The sequence below is a fragment of the Phocoena sinus genome, chromosome 17 (assembly GCF_008692025.1).
Source record: "Phocoena sinus isolate mPhoSin1 chromosome 17, mPhoSin1.pri, whole genome shotgun sequence".
In the NCBI taxonomy this organism is placed as follows: Eukaryota; Metazoa; Chordata; class Mammalia; order Artiodactyla; family Phocoenidae; genus Phocoena; species Phocoena sinus.
In genome coordinates this window covers 46150032-46170491 of record NC_045779.1, presented here as the reverse complement: position 1 = coordinate 46170491, position 20460 = coordinate 46150032, and the positions used below count along the sequence as shown (strand labels likewise).

Here is a 20460-nt window from a genome sequence, read left to right as displayed (position 1 = left end):
TATGGAGCTAATTAAATGATCAGCCTCAGAGCTGTGAGATGGCCCAGTTTACGTGGGAAGAATCCTTCACGCAATGTGGCAGCCACTAAGCGAATTCCCCTCAAAGCCATAATTAGTCATCCCGAGTTGTTCCCAATCAAGTCCTATCTCAGATAAAGAATTCCCAATTGGCTCCTAACACCTCCCTGGTGGTGAAGTTATTTATTTGATCTCGGCACAAACAGACGGAGGTGGGGCAGACCAGGAGAAAACCCCCTGGGTCTGACCTGGAAAGGCCTAGTTTTTGAGTTAAGGTGTCCAGTTAGTGGGGCTTCTATTGGGCTAACAGGGACTGGGTTGATTCCTCTTTAAAGGCGCAGGCAAGGCCTGTTGACTGTGGCCCGGAAACGCCAGTCTCTGTGACGAGGCAACTGTGCCCTTGATCTTCTCTGCCAGCATCCGTCAAGGCCAGAGAAGGGCCCTGAGTACCACTCAGGGCCCGGGCCTCACCCCCTTGAAAAGAAGTGATGGAGACAAAAAGCATGTTGGGCAGAAAAGCTCCTGTGCCGGGAATAAAGACCTGGACTCAGGCGAAGTCCCCAGATTTGCTGGGGTCTCAGGGTCCTCATCTGTAAAATGGGGGCCAAAGTGATTTCAAAGACTCCTTTTCAACTAAGAAATGAGTTTAAGGGGCTGGAGTTCTTCTGGGAAATGGTGCAAAAACTCAAGGTGAAATGTTTGTGGTTTCCGTCCTCAGCAGAGAGGCTGTATGGCTTAGTGGTCAAGAAAGGATCTGAAACCAGTTCACCCTGGCTCTAGTGCAGCTCCCACACTCACCAGCCTGTGGCCTTGGGCATGCCACTTAACCTCTTGAGTGTCAGTTTCCCCTCTGTCAAATGAGGATAACAGCAATACCTTCCTCATAACGTTTTATGAGGATCAAGGTAATGAATGCATGTGAGACGGGCAGAACTTAAAGAATAAGCACCATGTAAGTGTTGCTATTATTTTTATCAAGAAAGGTAACACTACACATTTTCACAGCCTTAGGAATCTAGCACGATGCTGTTGTTTTCTGAATTAATCAGACCCTCTCCAATAATCTTAGACTTTAGAAGATGGGCATTTTTATTAAAACCCTGGCCTTGACAATGATAACAATGACAACTATTAAAAGTGATAAATTTTAAAATACGATAGCAATGACAAACATACATGACAATGATTATGACACAGAGAAGCATTTATTGTACACTTTCTGACCTTGTTTTTTAAGTCAGAAGGTTGGAAGGACATAGGGTGGAATGGACCTCTAGGGTTTCTCAGCTTAAGCCTCGGTCAGAAGTTCAAGGCCCTCTACAACATCACGACGGAGTGACGCTTGACGTTCTGCTTGAATTCCTCCAGGGACACGGGACTCACTACCCCTGACAGAGCTGCTGTTTGAACCTTGCCCCAGGAGAAAATGTTTAAAGAACTGAGGATCTTTAAGCTGGAAAAAAAGTTTAGTGGAAACATAGCTGCCTTATATATTTGATGAACCATAATTATAATTATTATTAACATTGATAAGATTAACATTAAGCACTGTCACTAATATTTTGTTATTATGGCGATCATTTATTCGGCTCACACCATATACCAGACACTGTGCCAAATGCTTTACACGCCTTCTCATTCAATCCTTCAACAACCCCCTAAGACGGTATTATTATTATGATTGTATAGTTGAAAAAATTGAGGTAGAGAACAGTTAGGTAAAACTCTGCTCAAGGATATAATTAGTGAGGGCAGAAACAGGATTCAAACCTAGATTGGTCTGACTTTGGAACATAGAATTAGAAGAGTTTGTAGAAGTTACTGAGACCCCAAGACATAGGCTATCTGGGAAGCAGGGTTTGAATCAACATGATGAAAACTTTCACATGAGACTGAACTCATTTCAGGCAATGAAGTGTTGACAGGGCTTTTATAAGAGACACACACACACACACACCCTGCTCAGTCTGGTGCCGGTTCCTGAAGGGGCAGCAGGTAGATAGGAAGGGCCAGGACCAGGTGATGCTGGGAAGGAGACATCTGACTCGTCGAGTCAAGTGGGGTATCCACAGCAGTCTCACTGCTGGAGAGACCCCCCAAATGGGGCAACTGGTGCTGCTGCACACGTGTGGGCCTCCCCACTGCTTCGTCACCCCTGTCGGTCCTGCCCCACTCCCCTCCACAATCCAGCCTATCCCGGCCCCATCTCTCTTAGCAGACGACCACTCTCGCTACTTCCTGGGGGAAGCAGAGGTCACTGGGCCGTCAGCCTCTGTGTGATGAACAGGCTGCAGCATCTTCACTCCCTCCCTCCCTATCTCCAGAACTGGGCACCTAGAACTGTTCCATCTCTCTCCACTCTCTTTCCTGAACCTTTATTCCCGGTCATGTCCTGGCTTCTTTCCACCAGTGCATCACCACACTCAGCAACACAGGAAATGTAACCCACTTGATCCCGCATCCAGCTCCCTGCAGGTGGCCTTGACCCCCTTTCAGAGCCAAACGTCAGTTGACATGCTCTCCTGACTACTCCCTGCATCTGGCCTCAGCCCACTCCACCTGGTTCCCAACCACACCAGCGCGGGAACGGCTCCCACCACGGACATTACCGCTGTTTCCAACATCCCGGGACACGGTTAGGCTGTGTCTTTTTTTTTTTTTTTTAAAGATGTTGGGGGTAGGAGTTTATTAATTTATTTTATTTTTATTTTTTGCTGTGTTGGGTCTTCGTTTCTGTGCAAGGGCTTTCTCTAGTTGTGGCAAGCCGGGGCCACTCTTCATCGCGGTGCGCGGGCCTCTCACTATGGCGGCCTCTCTTGTTGAGGAGCACAGGCTCCAGACGCGCAGGCTCAGTAGTTGTGGCTCACGGGCCTAGTTGCTCCGCGGCATGTGGGATCCTCCCAGACCAGGGCTCGAACCCATGTCCCCTGCATTAGCAGGCAGATTCTCAACCACTGCACCACCAGGGAAGCCCTAGGCTCTGTCTTAAAGTGACTGGATCTGTTCTTCACTCCCTCTTCATGAAACTCCTATTTCTTTTGGTTACTATCAAACACTCTTTCTGGTTTTATTCCCCACCTTTCTGGCTCTTTCTGGATCCTCTTTCTCTCAGGCCTCATATTTGTTTATCAGAGGCCATCTCAGTCCAGGCCCACCCAGGACCATCTGCTCACACGTGGCTTCCCCACAATCGCCCTGCTGATCAGAACCGGGGGGCCGTTCTTCATCTGGAGCATTTCTGACACTGTGGATCCCTTCTCCTTTTTCTTCTCCTGAGGCTCCACCCCTGCCTATTCACTGGGCCCATTTCAGCCTCCAGCACCGGCCCCTGTCCTGGGCTGTCCCCGGCAGGCCCTCCCTGCTCTTCCTTCCTTCTCCTCCTCACTGCTGCCTGTACTGGGACTCACTCTGTGGCTACCCCAGGAAGCCCAGGATGACTTTCATGCTCCTCACGGTGTTTAATGCCCCTCCGATGTTCTCAGACACACAAAAACAAGCTGTAGATAATAGAGTGGTCACAGATCCCCAGTGCACACTGGGGTCTCCTATGGCTGCTTTCTGATAACCAGACACTTAGCTCAGGGTGGAGATGAGAGAGATTCTTACACTGCACGGGGGACTTGAATTGCCTCTGTGGACAATAATTTTTTTTTTTTTTTTTGGCGGTACGCAGGCCTCTCGCTGCTGTGGCCTCTCCCGTTGCGGAGCTCAGGCTCCAGACGCGCAGGCTCAGCGGCCATGGCTCACGGGCCTAGCCGCTCCGTGGCATGTGGGATCTTCCTGGGCCGGGGCAAGAACCTGCGTCCCTTGCAGTGGCAGGTGGACTCTCAACCACTGTGCCACCAGGGAAGCCCGTGGACAATAATTTTGTTTAGCTACCCAATAACTTTATCTCAGCTTGGGCCACTCTTAAATTCTCAGTAGATCAAAAAAGCTTAACAAAGAATGTCAGAAAACAAGTATTTTGCAAATTAACAAGAAAATTAATAAACTATTCAAAAGAAAAAATCCAAAACACCAGGGGAACTATATTAGAGATTTCAATTGGACAACCCTCACCTAAGCAGTTCTTCCTGTAAAATGCATGTAGATCATGTATCTTGTATACATTGCCTGGGTCTCCACAGACGAGATCATAAAAATGTGTTTAAAATCTATTTTTCCTACAATAAGAATGTACAAAATGCAGCTGCAATGTCGATGCTGGAGAAATGGTAAACACCGTGAACCTGAGCTTCAGCACAGTAATCCTCACCACCGCCCCTCCCCCCATTTCTCGTGTACTCACTGCATGCGAGGCCCTGTGCTAAGTGCTTCAGACACATTAATTTCCTCCCCATTTCAGCACCAGGAGGCAAGTATTATCACCCCATTTGCAGGCCCTCCCTAGAGGGCTTACTTGGTGAGCCAGGATTTCAACTTGATTCTTCCAAACTCCAGTCTTTACGCTTAGCCTCTGTATTCTCCTGCCCCATGCTTTATTTCAAGTATCTTGCAAACCCATTCAATCCATTCATTCCCATCACCTTCAGCAAAAATCCCAGAATCCTTCCCAAATCAAACAAGGGCAGATAATGTAAATATGGAGTTCATTAACATTTTAAAAGAAATTGCAGTGCCGTCTAGATCAGAGTTTCTCAACCTTGATAACTACTCGTATTTGGCTGGGATAATTCTTTGTTGTGGGAACTGTCCTGTGCATTGTAGGATGCTTAGTAGCGTCTCTGGCCTCTACCTTTACTAGATGCTAGCAACATTTCTCCTCTGTCCCCAGTTGTGGCAACAAAAATGTCGCCAAACATTGCCAAATGTCCGCTGGGTGGGCAGGTGGGTGGAGGAAACTGCCCTCAGTTGAGGACCACCCCTCTAGATGTCCAGACCATCAGCATGCACTAAACATCTCGTACCTGCCCCACTAACTTTGCATTCTCTGCTTTGCAGACTCCTGCCTGGAAGCAACAGATCTGAAATCCCACAGTAGGACAGACAGCAAGATCATGGCCATAAAGAATTCAGGAATACGTGATCCTTGGCAGGTTGGTTGGCAGCTGGCATCAGATTTAGGAATTTTTTCATATAGGTCAGTATTTTCTTGCAAAAGTGTCTACTTTACCTCCCTTCACGCCAAGTCTGTTTATTTTATAGAAAGTACTTTCTTGTTATGTTGCTATTAAAGATCATGCTTGTGAAGACTCTGAGCACTTAAAAATGCTCGTGACAATGAAAAAAGCAGATTAAAAAGTTGTATGAACATTGTGATGGCAACTAAAGTGACAAGAGAATGATGGAACTAAGGTAGTGGGATTATGGGCAGTATTTTCCTCCTCTTTCTAAGTTTCCTGTAATGTAACTTCCATAATACCTTTCAGAATTAGAAAGTGAAATTTCAGGTGGTGTCCCCAGACATGGGTTTCCTCCCACCAACTACAGGTAGAGTCACCAGAACAGTTAACCCCACACCACACAACTACTACCTGGACTCCCTGAATTACCACCTAGATCCACAGTTTGATCTTAGATGACATCACCTGGATGACCTGTTCTATATCTGAATTACTGAGTTCATATAATGAAATTTATTATAACTCAAAAATAACTAAGTTATTTTTGATAAAAAATTAAGATTTATTCTTCCATTGCCTGATCCCATTTTTGAATCTTGCTGAAACCTACAGTACCTTGGATCCCTCTGGGGGAGGTGTGGGTCCCTGCTCCACGCCCCACCCTTGAACCCCGTTCTTCTGAGCCAGTCCTGATGCATGGGGTGGGCCCTCAGCAGCCATGTTTGTATTTTAGGTCCTGCCCCTAGACCCAGCTGGGGGCATGGGAACCTGGCCTGAGCTGGGCAAGTCAGGTTCTCTTTCTTAGAAATTCAGAATTTTGAATGAAGAGACCCAGGTCCTAGGAGTTGCTGTAGCTGAGTTATGTAGGGGGCAGTTCTCTAGAAAGTCCATAATAAACTCCTGCTACTTGGATCCCCAATTTCTGTTCCTTCTGAGATTTGGTTGGTCAACTTTCCCTGGAATCCTCCCCCTCCAAAAATAATAATATTATTTTATCTATCATTTATCTATTTATTTATTTATAAGCTGGCTCTAATTGATTTTTCTTTCTTTTTTTTTTTTTTTTTTTTCGCGGTACACGGGCCTCTCACTGTTGTGGCCTCTCCCGTTGTGGAGCACAGGCTCTGGACACGCAGGCTTAGCAGCCATGGCTCATGGGCCCAGCCGCTCCGCGGCATGTGGGATCTTCCCGGACTGGGGCACGAACCCGTGTCCCCTGCATCGGCAGGCGGACTCTCAACCACTGCGCCACCAGGGAAGCCCCGATTTTTCTTTCTTATAACTAAAAGAATCTTAACTCCTAGAGATTATATTTGAGATCTCTTTATTATTCATATAAATATTAGGCCGTAAGTATTATTCTGATTCTCTTCCCAGTGATAATGTCCTGAAAATCTCACGTACCGTCTGCCGTGGTTGCATCTTAAAAGCGGGAATGTTGGCTTCGGTCAGACTTATTTCAAGGCTCACCTCTGCCTCTTTGAGCCTGAGTTTCCTTATGGGTTAAGTGGACATGTAACACTCAGCTGCAGGGCTACTTTGGGGTTTAAATGAGGGCATGCGCAGGGCATGGCACACAGGATGTTTCTGTACACACCACACGCCCTGCCCCTTATGTTCTGTCTCACGCCAGAAGATATTGGTTCTTCTTTATTAACTCATGGTCCAAAAAACTAAATCCTATTTTGCAAAACAGTCTATATCTCTATATGCACACTTCTCACATCGCTTTTCTCTCCCCAAATCCCAACACTTGATTTGAAGCATGTCCTCAAGGCTTTCTGTTCCCTAACCAGGATTTCCTGAGCCTTAGACGTGCTTGTCAGGTTTCTTCTGACATAGAATTAGTGTCCTCACACAAGTCCCTAACAATACGTAGTGGTTAATGGGCTTGAAACATCTTTGGAAATGCTTTACCAGTATCCCATACATTTGGCCCAGGAATAATAATAATTTACTGAGGGCTTACTCTGTGCTTTGCTTGCATTATCTCATTTAATCTTCATGCAACTCTGTGAGGGAGGTAATACCATCACCCCCATTTTACAGAAGAGGAAACTAAGGCTCAGAGTAGTTAAGTAACCTGCCAGTGTCACATAACTAGTAACTGGTAGAGCTGAGTTCAGAGCCCTGCTTAACTGTTAACTATGCTAAATTACTCTGCTAATTTACTGCCTTTACATCACCTATGGTAAACTTGCTGGCCTGTTCTCAGTGTGTGATGAGCCAAGCACCAGGATGCACCTCTTCATCCTGGATCCATAGCAAAGATCTCTGTATCTATGGGCCCGAGGGTCCTAACTTACAGCTCCTGGGGGCACAATATGCTGCTCTTTCCCCCAGAAAGTCCCCATTTGTGCTGCCAACCTAAGAGTTACTGCTCCTTCTTTTCCTCGTCTCATTCACCTACATGCCATCTACACCTTCAGCTTCTTTGACTTCTGTTTATTGAGCACTTACTTTGTACCACAAAAATGTCCAGAACCTAATTCACAATAAGTATTAGCTCTTGATTCCATCATTAAGATTCACACACACACTAAGCAGAAACTAACACACCATTGTAAAGCAATTATACTCCAATAAAGATGTTAAAAAAAAAAAAGATTCACACACACACACACACACACACAAAACCCCTCATGACGGCTCCCAGGGCCCTGTGTGAGCCAACCCCAGGCCATATCCCTGGACCACCTCCAACCCCTTCCCTCTCCCTCATGGGCTCTAGCCCTACTGGTTGCTCTGTTCTTGCAAGAATACTCTCAAGCACGTTCTTCCTTCAGAGACTTTGCACTTATCATTCCTAGCTTGCTTACCTACTTCCTTCGGTCGAATATTCCTTAAAAATTGTGCTGTGCCCTTTTCACAAATGATGTCATTTTATCCTCAGCAATCCTAGGAGGTAGGTACCACATTAGGTTGAAACTGACAATATTTGACTGCTTGACTCACACGAAAGCAATTTCATATTGTTCAACCTGGTATAATCCTTACTTTATAGATGTAGGAATTGGAGCTTAAATAATTTGCCAAAGGTCACACAGTTATAAAGTGGCAGAGCCAGGATTCAGTCTCAGACCGTTCTTATCCTGAAGTCCATGCTCTTAATGTCTAAAATGTACCATGTGCCTCCGAGACCTTCCCTGTTTCTTTCTTGGATTTTTGTCCTTCCATTTCATCCAGGAACACCTCTATTAAGCTGAGATACAGAGAGACTGAAACACTGATACTTCCACTTTAAGAGCCCAGAGCCTTTCAGTCAACACGAGTGCTGCCTACCTGGATATCCTGAGTCTCTGCTACCATCCAGCCCCAGGTGACCCCAGGCTGCCGAAAAATGTGCTCTACTAGATTTGCTCTTTCTGAAAAGTGAAGAGGAATTATGAGCTGTTAGGTATTGGGCACCTGACCTAAAAACAGACAAGTGACTCAGAAACTGTGGAAGGGAAAAGGAAGCCTGAGAGTTCAAAAACACTTAGAAGGCAAATAACTCTGTAATTCTCTCACCTGTTCAGCAGAAGCCTCCTTAAGAAGTAGGCATAGGGCCAGGGGTTTGGGCCCGTCTCTGAGAGTCACTATCAACACACAAACACCAACCACATCACATCTTCCCCCCAACCTCCCTGCAGTCTGCAGGCCAGATCTGGCCTAGGCTTGATTTTGTTGATGTCGTTTTGAATATCATTCCTAGATAATAATGTATGTTACAGACTTTACTAGTTATGGAACACCTCCTCAGAAAAAAGTGGCTCCCATGCTCCATTTATCTCTCTGGGTTTCCAGTTTTTCTTGGATTTGGGCTTTTGTGACAATTTAGTATCCTGCCGGGTCTTTAAGATTTTTAGAGTATGTCTTGTACACGGAGGGTAATTCCAGAGCCTCTCCCACCATATTATGAAAATGGAAGTCCATTCAGTGTTCTCAAGTAGAGGAGTCACTCACTATCAGACCTTTTGATTTGTTTTTTAAAGGATGACCCTGACAGTTGTCTGCAGAATGGTCTAATTAAGGGGCAGAATCTAGAGAAGGGAGACCATTTGAGAGGCCATCGCAGTGGTCCTGGTGAGAAGCAGTGTCCACTTGGTCTGGCCTGGGGAGGTGGCAGTGGAGGGACACAGAAAAGAACCAATTCAATAGGTATTGTTGAGGCATCTGTGCAAATAGTGCTGGCAACCTGCCTCTGTGGGTGAACTGAGCAGGTGCTCTGAGAGGACCGTCCTACCATCTTGACCATACAGCTAACGGACCAAATGACCTCTGAACCCTTCCCAACTGGATGATTCTCACACCTGATATGGAACAACAGTGACACCTATGCAGTGTTTAATAGTTGTGACCTGCTTCCACATACAGGGTCGTATTTGATCCTCATAGCAACCCCGGGAGGTACATATTATTTTTCCTATTTTAAAAATTAGAAAATTCAGGCTTGGAGAGTTTAAATGATTGATTCAAATACTAATCAGACCCAATAGATCTGGGGTTCAAATGCAGGTCTTCTAACTCCAGATCCCATCCAATCTTCTCTATTGAGCAAAAATGCCAAGGAGACCATAATATTGAGAGGAACAAAATCAATGCTGTTATTTTAAAATAAATAAACATTCCATGTTATTAAATTGATACAAATAGAATTATAGCAACAGCTGTATCTTAGTTCATACTATGTGCCAAGAACTGATCAAAGCACCAACTATATGATCACGTTTGGTTCTCACAAGAACCCAGAGAGGTAGGTACTATTATTATCTCCATATTATACATGGAGAAACTGTAGGACAGAGGGAAGATCCCACGTGCCGCGGAGCGGCTAGGCCCGTGAGCCATGGCCGCTGAGCCTGTGCGTCCGGAGCCTGTGCTCCACAACGGGAGAGGCCACAACAGTGAGAGGCTGGTGTACTGCAAAAAAAAAAAAAAAAGAAAAAAGAAAAAGAAATGCTATATCCATGGTCTGAATTCTTCTCTTTGTTTAACACTAATTTTTATTGGAGTATAGTTGATTTACAATGTTGTGTTAGTTTCTACTGTACAGCAAAGTGAATCAGTTACACATATACATATATTCACTCCTTTTTAGATTCTTTTCCCATATAGGTCATTACAGAGTATTGAGTAGAGTTCCCTGTGCTATACAGTAGGTCCTTTTTAGTTATCTATTTTATATATAGTAGTGTGTATATGTCAATACCAATCTCCCAATTTATCCCTCCCCTGCCCCGGAATTCTTCTTTTACTTAAAACAATCCTCCACACCTAGAGGTTGCTTTATTTATTTATTTTTGGCTGCGTTGGGTCTTCGTTGCTGCACGCAGGCTTTCTCTAGTTGCAGTGAGCGGGGGCTACTCTTCATGGCGGCAGGCGGGTTTTTCACTGCGGTGGCTTCTCTTGTTGCAGAGCACAGGCTCTAGGTGCACGGGCTTCAGTAGTTGTGGCACATGGGCTCAGTAGTTGTGGCTCACAGGCTCTAGAGCGTAGGCTCAGTAGTTGTGGTGCACGGGCTTAGTTGCTCTGCGGCATGTGAGATCTTCCCGGACCAGGGCTTGAACCCATGTCCCTTGCTTTGGCAGGCGGATTCTTAGCCACTGTGCCACCAGGGAAGTCCCTAGAGGTTGCTTTATTTAGGCCTGAATCAGTATTTAATCCACGGCTCTGACAACAAGGTCTAGTTAGGACAGAATTCAAGCATCGACTGAGATCCACATGGACAAATGAACTCAGGGTCACTGTTGCATCTAGAAGGGTAGGAACCACTTCTCTCTGTAGGAGCCCCATGGAAAGGAAAGGACAAGCACAGAATCCCAGGCTGTCTTGCTACTGGTGTCTGGTCGTGGTAGGGGTCACCAGTGGCCCTGAGTAAGTCCACCTGCCAGATGGTTGGATAGCCTACAGGGCTGTCCTGGGTTTATCTTCTTGGCTGCAAGCCTCCGAGCTCCTGCCCAGACTTGCATCAGGAGCTGTGGGGTGTTGTCTGAGTTGCCAGATTCCATCCACAAGCAGAGACTGCTCACCACTGGTAACATCCAACCATTCAGCAATGAGCTTCCGGGCAATTCTTTCAAGAGACGAGATGGATACCTGCAGCCAGACTTTATCAAACTTACCAAAGTTTGACCTTATAAACAGTTCAGTTTTCCAGAGTTCTCTGGCTTGAGTGTGGTTGACAGCTGCACCCTGCCAAGTTCTGAGTCCAACTTTGAAATGTTTATCCTCCGCTACCTGCTCCAGAGCATGAGGTGAGTAAGTGGCCGAGGTGAGTAAGTGGCCTAGGCTCGTGGGCCAGGTGCGTGTGGGGCTGCCTGACACACAGGGTCACATGATAGCACAGATGGCCACCAGCCATGCTTCTGGGCTTTTAGCTCCTTTATGGCTCTTCTGACAGGCTGTGACTTCGGATGGTACTGGGGGACCGTGTCTTCTTGTACCTGTTGCCACCAGGAAAGCACTACATATTTCGTGCCTCTAAAACACTCTTCTTCAGTTCCCTGGGACTAAAGTGCAAGGACAATGATAAAACAAACTTGAAGTACAAATAGTTTTCCTGAACTCTAGTCAACAAAAAAATTACCAGTGCCTTCTAACTGTAAGGCATTCTTCCAGGAAGTGTGACGTGGCAGGGGGCGGGGGGTGCTACAAAGAAGTAAAAGTGGGTACAAATACGAAGTAAAAAATACAGTCTTGAGCTTCCCTGGTGGCGCAGTGGTTGAGAGTCCGCCTGCCGATGCAGGGGACACGGGTTTGTGCCCCGGTCTGGGAAGATCCCACATGCTGCGGAGTGGCTGGGCCCGTGAGCCATGGCTGTTGGGAGAGGCCCGCGTACCACAAAAAAAAAATACGGTCCCTTTCTCATGCAGCAGAGGAGGCAGGCTGTGAAATACGTGCTTCCTGCGTCTCTCCTTCCCTGTGAAGTCTGCTCATTGCCCCCAACTCTGTCAAAAGTATTTACGGTAAACCACACTTGTGAGTGAGCCGTATATCATTGCTGTTTTTCTAGTCAAAAAAGTAGAATGTCAGCGACTTCATTTGGTTCTACCTAATAATCAGTTCTCCCAAAGCACTTTACGTGTTCCTCTATTATGACCCTGTTTTCGATCTGTCTTGGGAATGATTAGGTATTTACCTGACCTTGTCCTCCACTTGACTACAAAACTCCTTGAGAGCATCTCCAGCTAGTACTGCACCTTACACAGAGTAGGGGAACAAATGAATAGGAAAGTAAATGTGTGTGTGTGTGTGTGTGTGTGTTTCTAAGCAGTGTGCTGGTGTTGGGGATAAAAGGCTGAATCAGCAAGGGCCCTGCCCAGGATGAGCTCAGGTCTCAGTGAGACAGAAGGAAAATTTCATTCCATCAAGCAGGGTTTCTCAACAGCGGCATTATGGACATTTGGGATCAGGGAACCCTTTGTCGTGAGGGTGACTGTTCTGTGTGTTGTAGGATGCACGGCAGCATCCTTAGCCTCTACCCACGATATGCCAATGGTATACCCTCCACCCCACCCCCATCCAGCCTTGACAATAACATATCTCTAAACAGGGCCAAATGTCCCCTGAGGAACAAAATCAGCCCTATTGAGAACCACTGCCACAGATGAGCTAAGGTGGCAGGATGCCAGTGTAGCAGCTCAGAGGAAGTACCTGGGGTAAGTCTTGAATGACAAGTATGAACCAGCAAGGTGAAACAAGGTAGAGGCCACTGTACAAGCCAAGACACGACAGCTTACCCGTACTTTACCTTGACTAGGCTCAAGTATGGCCCGCATGTAAGTGAAAGGCAGTGACTTCAAACAAAAAAAAGCAGCCTACGTACTCTCTCATTAAAAAGTAGATCCCATCAAGTCTTGGTTTCTGATATAACTTTCTTTCTATAAATTCCTCTGCTTTCAGCAATGCTTGGCCCAAACATAGGACCTTGATGAATTAAGTGAGGTCACTCAGAAGTTTCACTGCTTGTGTGGAAGCAACGTCAGGAGTTACAATACTGTCTTCTTCTGGCAAAGGTACTTTACCGCATGTTTTCCTCTCTACTTTTTTCTTTTTTGCATTATATTTTTTAAGTGCCTTAATGAGATGTTGAACACATACAGAAGAATATTTAACATGCAAGCACACAGAGTACCAATGAAGCATGTAACCTCCATGCAGCCATAGACATAGACTATCACAACCATCTCTGAAGCTCACTGTGTGCTGCTGATATCATTCCCCTCTCTACCCCACAGAGGGGAAAGATTTTTGTGTTTACAGTTATTTATTCAACAAACATTTTACTGAATACCTCACTAGGCTATGGGCCAGGCTCTGTGCTATAGAGCAGTGAACAGAACAAAACCTTCTCCCTTACTTAAAGCACTTTCACATCAACCATTCAATTTAATTTGATGTTCTCAATATCCCAATGAGATACCTATAAGCAATGAATAACTACTCTTTCCGCCACGTCCTTCACACATGAGGAAATAGAGGCTCAGACTGTTGACTTGTCCCAGGTCACATGGTTACTAAGTGGCAGAACTGGAGCAGGAAGCCAAATGGTTGTCTCCTTCCCATCCTCCTTCCATTACTCCACAGAGCCTGCCCCTCCCCTCCCCTCCCCTCCCCTCCCCTCCACACCTGACAGCAGATTCACTCCTACCAAATGCCAAGCTCTGCAACTAAAGCGAGGCAACTGCAGAGCCAGGAGATGCGCAGGGTTCAGAGACCCCTAATGGCCCTGCTGGATTCAAGATGAACCAGACTGTGTGTTGGGGCAGGGAGAGAAGTCTCTGCAGTGAAACAGATTCCAGTGGGGGCAGACTTGTCCCCAGGCATTTGGGTCCATATCAAACCCCCATTTTGTTTTTTAATTTTTCTTAAATTTTAATTGAAATATAGTTGGTTTACAATGTTGTGAATTTCAGGTATACAGCAAAGTGGTTCTTTTCCATTATAGGTTATTACAAAATATCGAGTATAGTGTCCTGTGCTATACAGTAGGTCCTTGTTTATCTATTTTATATATAGTAGTGTGTATATATTTTTTATAAGATTTATTTTACTATTTATTTATTTTTGGCTGCATCGGGTCTTAGTTGCGGCACGCGGGATCTTTGTTGCGGCACGCGGGATCTTTGTTGAGGCACGCAGGATCTTTCGTTGTGGCGCGCGGGCTTCTTTCTTTAGCTGTGGTGTGCGGGCTTAGTTGCCCCATGGCATGTGGGATCTTAGTTCCCTGACCAGGGATCGAACCCGTGTCCCCTGCATTGTAAGGCAGATTCTTTACCACGGGACCACCAGGGAAGTCCCATAGTGTGTATATTTTAATCCCATACTACTAATTTTTCCCTCCCCACCCTTTCCCCTTTCGTAACCAACCATAAGTTTGTTTTCTATGTCTGTGAGTCTATTTCTGTTCTGTAAATATGTTCATTTGTATCACTTTTAACGATTCCACACATAAGTGACATCATATGATATTTGCCTTTCTCTGAATTACTTCACTTAGTATGATAATCTCTAGGTCCATCCATGTTGCTGCAAATGGCATTATTTCATTCTTTTTTATGGCTGAGTAACATTCCATTGTGTATATATATACCACATCTTCTGTATCCATTCCTTTGTTGATGGACATTTAGGTTGCTTCCAAGTCTTAGCTATTGTAAATAGTGCTGCTATGAACATTGTGATGCATGTATCTTTTCAAATTAGAGTTTTCTCCAGATATATGCCCAGGAGTGGGATCGCTGGATCATACAGTAACTCTATTTTTAGTTTCTAACCTCCATTTTAAAGTTGCACCATATCAGACAAACAAAGCCATCTTTTTGCCTTTTACATTTGATTGAAAAAAAAAAGGTTATTTGTGGTTGGTTTAATGGTTACTTATGTTGGATAAAGTTGGGGCCATTTATTTAGGACTCAATTTCTACTTTACTTGTTGGTATTCTTTGGCAAAGGCCTTCCTGCAAACAAAAATATGGATGCCTCTGATGGCCCAGATGGCAGTAAGACAGCTCTCAGAGGCTGCTCAAGGCAAGACATGGCTTCCATCTAGTGTAGCAACTCTGAGCAGTTGGTAGTAACTATCCAGGGTGTTGTCTTGAGAAGACTTGAGGGCCAAAATAGAGTAGTGATCACGGGCACTGGAGAATGGATTGGGGGCCCTTATGTCACATATTTACTAACCTGGATATAGCTTGTGATCAGCCAAGACTGACCAAGCACGAGTGAAGACCTCAGACCAGAAGGGTCCATGGTGCCCAGTATCTGGCCTCTTGGTGTGTGAATCACATACTCTATAAGGGAGGCAAAGATCTGGTCCCTGGTTCCTGACCCTTTCAATCAAGGACATAGCCTGATAGGAAAGACTCAGCTCCAGAACCAGATGTGACCTCTAGTGATCTAAAAAGAACTATGTATAAAAAAAATAAATAAATAAATAAATAAAATTAAAAAAAAAAAATAAAAAGAACTATGTATTTGGTCTCTGCCCCCAGTTCCTGACACAGAGCTCCTAAATCCCTAGGAATTTCCTGGGTGACAGGAGCATCATTTGTTCTAATGAGGTGACTCTTGGTGGGCTTCTGGATGGCTCAGGATGGGGGCTGGTCACTAGAAAGACCAAGTCACGATTAGAAGCTTGGACTTTTCAGTCCCATCCCCACCATTCCTCTAGGGAGGGGAGAGGGACTGGAGATGAGTTAATAATGGATCATGCCTACATGATATAGTCTCCATAAAAGATCTTCCGGGTTGGTGAACACATCCATGTGCCGGGAGGGTGTTGCACTCCAACTCCATGGGGGCAAAAGCTCCTGCACTTGGGACCGTCCAGACCTCAACCTATGTACCACTTCATCTGGCTGTTCACCTGTATCCTTTATTATATCCTTTACAGTAAACCAGTAAATATAAGGAGGTCCTATGAGCCATTCTAACAAATATTCGAAGCTGAGGAGAGGGTCATGGGAACCTGATCCATAGCTGGTTGGTCAGCAGTACAGGTGACAACTTGGGACTTGGGGCTGGCATCTGAAGTGGGGGACAGTCTTATGGGACTGAGCCCTTCACCTGTGGGGTCTGTGCTAGCTCCAGGCAGTTAGTGTTAGAATTGAGTTAAATTATAAGGTACCCAGTTGGTGTGCACTGATGATTGGAGAGTTGTCGGGTATAGAAAAACCTACCCGTCTGATATCAGAAGTCTGAGGAGTTGAGGAAAACAGGGGTTTTCCTTTAGTTCTGCTTGATCCATTCACTCATTCCACAAACATTTATTGCATGCTTTTCTGTGCCAGGTACTATACTGGTCACTGGGGATCCAAAGGCAACCACATCAGAGCCCCTGTCCTCAGGGAGCTCACTGTCTAGGGGTGAGACAGATATCAAACAAATAGTAACACTACAGTGTAGTGCGGGCTGCGGTAATCTTGCTAGAGCTTATTGACATGAATGATCAGGGAAGGATGGCTGCCCATGGCACTGGGGACAGAAAAGTTGTTCAAGGACCAAGGAAGTTCTATTCTCCCCTGAAACATTTTGGTGAGACTGTTTTGTGGCCTGTCTATGCTTGATGATACTAGGAAAGCAATTAGAGGCCGGACTCAGGGCCCCTTGGCATTAATGGACAGAATAGGTACCCAGGGCAGCTATATATATCCAGTTATGCAGGTTGTGGCCTGCACAAGGGCACCCAGATTAAAAGGGAAAGCGGGAGGAAGGAAGGGATGATTTTTACTAATGCTACCCAAAAGAGGCACCTTTTTTGAATTTGCCCAAGGTGCTGTTATTTGCCAGCAGAGAATCTGGGGAATCATCTTTTTCAATTACCCTGTGATCATGGATGGTAGGACTAACTGAGTTACCTTGTAACTGATGTCAACACATCTTAATAGCCCACGAACATTTCTTGGATCTAAATGGAAGGCCAATTCCCAAGTCTTGCTTTATTTTGGACACGGGAAGTGTTTCTTGACTGGTCAGTCAGGGTTCACCCAGGGGAAGCGGAAGCCCCTGTGAGTTCTGAGGTAAGGGATTTGTTATAGGAGTGAGACCTGACTTCCCTGTGGGAGGAGCTGGGGAGGTGAAGGCCTGGAAGGGACTGGAGGGTCAGAGAAGGAGCCACCAAGCATCCAGTCGGATAAGTTAAGTAGACCCCACCACTGCAGAGGGACCTCAAAAAAAGCCTTCAGGGAGGTTTTGCAGGGGGACTCTGCCCTGTGTGGGTCCCTCCTCCAGGGCTCTGCCACCAAGCATCTGAGGGAGGGTCTGGGGCTGCTGTTAGGAGGAGCTGGATGTGGAGTGGAGGAGAGTGAGGACAAGTGGGACCTGGCACCTCCGTGTCTGCCTGTCACCCAACTTAACCCTGACCACCTTCCAAGAGTAATGGCCACCACCCCACATTCATCTTCCAGATCTTTTACGAGTTCCTCCTTTGTCCATCTCTAACTCAGCGTTACGGGGAAGGGGAGCTGGGAGAGGTAGTTTCATTTTAGTCAAGTTCAGGGTACAAACCACCATGCTGAAGGAAAGTGGGGGAGGGGTGTGCAGAATAAAGACACAAACACTGCAGAGTCCTTAGTTCAAAGCACCTGAGGTTCTGAGATGTGTGTGTAGCAGAATTGCTTGGGGAGATGTTGAAAGACAAATTCCCAAGCTCCAACTCGCAAGATTCCGAGGTCGCATCTGGGCACCTGTTTTAACAAGCTCTATAGGTGATACTGATGCACATAAAGCTTGAAAACCACTGTCACCAACCTTACAAGCAAATAAATAGGTTATTAATCAGTTCAACTCTCATGGCCTGCTGTTGAAAGCCCTCAATAACCTGCCATTTAGGGACCCTGGGACCGTGTCCAAATGTTGACACTACCCCAAATTCCCTCCTCAGCTGGACTTTGATAGGTCCTCCATCTGCATACCTGCACCCTTTCAAAAGCAGATGAGACCTACTCTCCTGAGCTCTTCTCTGAGGGAGCTCGGTGTGGGGTGTGGTGGATCGGCAGAGGAATCTCACCTGATACTGCCAAGGTGTTGATGGATTGGGAAAGCTGACGTATGCTCCACCCTGCAAACTGGGTTTACTGGTAACTCACACAACGGATTTATTTCATTCAGATGATTACCATTAAACAGTATGCACCTGACAGCCCAAAGTGCATGGGCATCTGTGCAGGGCACTATGTGAAGCAAGTGAAAATGGTGGGTACCTGCCTTAGAGGTCAGGGAGGACCAGATTCACAGACCCTCCCACGTTCCTTATTTGCCCTGGGGCTCTCAGGCTCTCCCCCCAGCCACCTACGTACACACCGCTTCCACTGGCTCCATGGAAACTTTTGACCCAAAGCTACGGGAAATGCCAGCCTCTAGCTGCCTGGGGAGGTAAGGCAGGCAACCTGATAAATCTCCAGGGGTGATGGGGCAGGGCCTGGAGTGGCCCAGCTAAGGTGCAAGGCTGAGCTGAGAGATCTCCCTGCAGAGCCCCATAGGGTCAGAGTCAAGGCCATCATGTAGCTCTCCAGACCATCCCTTTCCCACACCTGTGTCTTCTGACTTTGTGAACAGAATCACAAAGAAACTGAAGCACATTCAAAATGCCACTTTCCCCTGTCTTCTCCTAGTATTAGTCAGCAGTACTGACTGAGCAAATCGGCAGGCTGGGGATCCTCACACGTTAAACCTGCCTTGACAACCCAGGGACCTTGATGCGGAATCCAGAGTTTCACCCTCAAAGGACCTGACTCAAAAGGTAAGACTGGGACGCTGCATTTTAAACGATGCCACGAGGAAGTCCCATGCAGATGGTCAAGGACAAGATTCTGGAAAACATTGTCTAGGCAGAATGCTTGTGGAGGTGGGGTGGGAAGAGGAAGGGGCAGACCAGAATAAGACTTCACAGTCTAGGTGGGAAGGCAGATGGCACACAAATGAAAGACACTTAAGGACAGGCAACATGCAGAGCCCCACAAAGACGCTGGGAGAAGGGAGAGTTTACTTAGGTGCATTGATCTCTGTCTGTTTTGTTCATGGCTGTGTCCCCAGCACCTAGCAGGGCTGGGACTAGAGTGAGACAAGCGAGGCACCTAGGGCACAAAATTTCAGGAGGCGCTCACTCTCAGGTGACAGCCCTGCTCTTGCTGCTGCTAGAGGGAGCTGCTGCTTAAATTCTGCATCCTAGATATCTCGCCCTCCCTCATAGCCCTGAAACCTACAATTATGCCTAGCGCATAGTAGGCACTCTGTAAATATTGGTTGGGTGAATGAATGAATCTCTTTAACAAACATTTACTGGGTGAAAACCATAACACTAGGTGTGCGCAATGGGGGAAGGGGTGGGTCCAGGAGAAAATGACAGCCTAGAAATGAACTGGACACAGATTGAGCTCTGAAAGAATTTGTAAAACTTGATCTAGTAAGGTGAGCAGGCTGGGAAATAGAAAATGCAAGGGAGTGAAGGCTGCTGGAAAGGGAAGGGGCAGGGGCAGGGGTGAGGGGGTCTAATCGATCTCTGCTGGACGACATGCTCTGTGAGAGCTGAGACCCTGCCTCTTCTGACATAGCCCCATTCCCGGCACAGGGTGGGCACTTAATATACATTCATCAAATGACTGAATGGCAAGCAACAGCCTGAAGGATCCAGAGACATGCCCCACCGTGCTGTGCACCTCTACAGTTGAGTCTAAGTCCAAAAGAAGCAAGCGCCTGGAATTCGCTGAGGTTAATAACAAAGGCTCCCCAAAGATCCAGCCCAGCAGATCCCACACTTGGTTGATTATCAAAACCATCTGAGGCGTGTTTGGAAAATACTGACTCCCAGGCCCTACCCTAGAGGTGCCAAATCAGGGTCTTTATGGCGGGGCTCAGGAATCTGTATCTGAAACTCCCCAGTGCAGTTCATGAGCACCCGGCCTGGGGACCATCGCTCTTATCAGGAGACCAGACCCCAGCTTCTCGAGCGCACTTGGTGGGCTCAGCCTCCAGGAGTGGCCACAGCCCTCCCGCATACCCCCAAGTTTGTACTGTGGTAACATACACATGACATAAAATTTACCATCTTGACCATGTCAGTGGTATTAGTACATTCATAACATTGTACAACCATCATCACCATCCAACTCCTTTTCAGCTTGCAGAACTGAAACTCCCACTCTGCTCCCACAGCTGGCGTACCTGGGAAGTTTAGGTGTGTCCCACAGGGGGATGGGACATGTGATTGTGGGAAGGTCTGAAGGTGTGGGCCCACGGGGGCAACCTCAGCAGGCCTTGATTCCCTTCACTAGAAGAGGGCGCCGTGCTTCACGTTGCTCTTTCAGGCCGATTCCTTCCCCCAGATAATGATGAGAAATCAGCTGGGCAAAGAAAACCCTGGAACTCCCAAACTCAGAAGCATCCTTCAACTTAAAAA

General features: G+C 46.5%; 2 long non-coding RNA genes across 3 annotated transcripts in view; both read left to right on the top strand.

The window, feature by feature from the left end:
- The window catches only part of LOC116742668, a 110192-nt gene extending 100211 nt beyond the window's left edge, over positions 1–9981 (top strand). For both annotated transcript variants that reach the window (XR_004346536.1, XR_004346535.1), the window contains 2 exons: positions 4960–5098; positions 8268–9981. This is a non-coding gene — a long non-coding RNA (uncharacterized LOC116742668). The remainder of the gene's footprint in view (positions 1–4959; positions 5099–8267) is intronic.
- A 626-nt stretch (positions 9982–10607) lies between these two features.
- LOC116742669 lies at positions 10608–19997 on the top strand. The gene is made up of 3 exons (XR_004346537.1): positions 10608–13078; positions 18677–18804; positions 19633–19997. It is a non-coding gene; the product is annotated as an uncharacterized LOC116742669 (long non-coding RNA).
- The last annotated feature ends 463 nt before the right edge of the window (positions 19998–20460 follow it).